Source organism: Sinocyclocheilus grahami, unplaced genomic scaffold (assembly GCF_001515645.1).
Source record: "Sinocyclocheilus grahami isolate Dianchi unplaced genomic scaffold, SAMN03320097.WGS_v1.1 scaffold1628.1, whole genome shotgun sequence".
NCBI lineage: Eukaryota > Metazoa > Chordata > Actinopteri > Cypriniformes > Cyprinidae > Sinocyclocheilus > Sinocyclocheilus grahami.
This window is the reverse complement of record NW_015506807.1, coordinates 172,226-174,642: the sequence shown is the minus strand read 5'-3', so window position 1 is coordinate 174,642 and position 2,417 is coordinate 172,226. Positions and strand designations below refer to the sequence as shown.

The following is a 2,417-nucleotide window of genomic DNA, read 5'->3' as shown; positions in this document are numbered from 1 at the left end:
TAATAACCTTAATCACTGTCTAACATTTGATTGCTGCTCTGTTAATTCCTCGTCATCAGAACCTAGGTGTGCTATTTGATAGTAATATTTCCTTTGAAAACCATGTTTCTAGCATTTGAAAAACTGAATTTTTTCATCTTAAAAATATCTCAATTACAACCTATGCTCTCAATTTCAAATGCAGAAACGTTAATTCATTGTAATGGCGTGAAAGTGTTATAATTCATCAAACTTTGTTTGTTACTTTGGTTAAGAAAAACCAAGTGCAGAAAGACTGGGTAAGGGATGATCCATCGTTTCATTATGGGGAGGGGTTGGGAGTATATATAAAATTATTGCAGAATGGAAATTGCGATTTTATTACACCGCATTTAATCTTGGTGTTTATCGAACATTATAATCACACTACTTTCTTGTACTGCATGTGTTTGTTTAGAAGAATGTGTTATGTTATTTTGGGTTGCTGATGTGGTATACCCCTCTCTTCGATCAATGGTATATTCCCCTGGTGCTCCACTCTTCAGTCTGTGTGAAACATTCTGAAGAGAGGTATGTGTCTCTGTTAATGGACAACTCAAACATGTTCCTAGAGCATATTAAGTAGAAGTTACAATGAAATCAGAACAAAATATTTTGGTAATACCGTTGTTGACCCTGTTATGTGTAAAATTAGAGGTTGTACATGTTTAATACTTGCATAAACTGTATCACTTTAAACCTGCGATTGTGTCGTACTACAACATCTGAAATATCAGTTTATGTCCTGTGTTTATTCTCATGAGTATGATGGTGCTTATTAATGTTAATCTGAGTTTCATTTCATTACATTTTGATGACACAAGTAGTTAATTCCTTGCTGCACAAAGTGAAATGCGCGCCAGTAATCGGCGGTGCATTTTGGGTAATGTAGTTCATGACTCAAAGCATGTTATATGTGTTAAAGAGAAGAAACAGAAACTGAGTTGTTACTTTGGTATTGTAAGTCGCCTGAATATTAGTAAAATGGGACAATGTACTAACTAAATGATGTATTTGCAGATTGTGAAACCAGAACAGATGATTGTTGTTGTAACACTGTCCCATTTCATGCTTGCAGGTATGAGTTAGTGTTCATTTTGTTTTATTATTGTTTTATTAATTTTCAGTGTTCATAAATCATATGAATTCTATATAAAAATGTGCCTTTGGTGTAATGCATTATATTGAGTGGAACAATTATTCAATTACAGTTACTGTAAAGAAAACAACCTGTAACATGAGTCTGTGTGAAACATTCTGAAGAGAGGTATGTGTCTCTGTTAATGAACAACTCAAACATGTTCCTAGAGCATATTAAATAGAAGTTACAATGAAATCAGAACAAAATATTTTGGTAATACCGTTGTTGATCCTGTTATGTGTAAAATTAGAGGTTGTACACGTTTAATACTTGCATAAACTGTATCGCTTTAAACCTGCGATTGTGTCGTACTTTCATGAACGGTACAACATCTGAAATATCAGTTTATGTCCTGTGTTTATTCTCATGAGTATGATGGTGCTTATTAATGTTAATCTGAGTTTCATTTCATTACATTTTGATGACACAAGTAGTTAATTCCTTGCTGCACAAAGTGAAATGCGCGCCAGTAATCGGCGGTGCATTTTGGGTAATGTAGTTCATGACTCAAAGCATGTTATATGTGTTAAAGAGAAGAAACAGAAACTGAGTTGTTACTTTGGTATTGTAAGTCGCCTGAATATTAGTAAAATGGGACAATGTACTAACTAAATGATGTATTTGCAGATTGTGAAACCAGAACAGATGATTGTTGTTGTAACACTGTCCCATTTCATGCTTGCAGGTATGAGTTATTGTGTTCATTTTGTTTTATTAATTTTCAGTGTTCATAAATCATATTAATTATATATAAAAATGTGCCTTTGGAGTAATGCATTATATTGAGTGGAACAATTATTCAATTACAGTTACTGTAAAGAAAACAACCTGTAACACGAGTCTGTGTGAAACATTCTGAAGAGAGATTGTGAAACCAGAACAGATGATTGTTGTTGTAACACTGTCCCATTTCATGCTTGCAGTAAACACCCAAGAAAAGGCATTACTGGTGTTTGTCCTTATTCGAGGTTGATCCTTTGGTGCATCCAGTGTTCCGCTACATCATGCGTTCATGACCTCAAGGTTAGATTATTGTTAGGGATGCACCGATACCACTTTTTCCAGTAGTCGCCCGATACCGATAGTTTTATTTCTGGTACTTGCTAGTACTGTAATCACGCGCTTTGCTGTAATAATGCAGGGAACCACTCGTTATACATCTCCTAGCTGTGATATTTTCAGAAATATAAGTCGTGTTTTTTCATCTGAAACATGCTGCGGTTTATATTCCAAAGCCACTCATATAATGCAGAAACAA

The 2,417-nt window shown here is 34.5% G+C and overlaps 1 long non-coding RNA gene across 1 annotated transcript; it reads left to right on the top strand.

Annotated features, from left to right (window-relative positions):
• The first annotated feature begins 1,036 nt into the window (after positions 1-1,036).
• On the top strand, positions 1,037-2,257 carry LOC107571658 (uncharacterized). Its single transcript, XR_001607218.1, has 4 exons — positions 1,037-1,096; positions 1,230-1,285; positions 1,787-1,844; positions 2,083-2,257. It is a non-coding gene; the product is annotated as an uncharacterized lncRNA (long non-coding RNA).
• Positions 2,258-2,417: the final 160 nt, after the last annotated feature.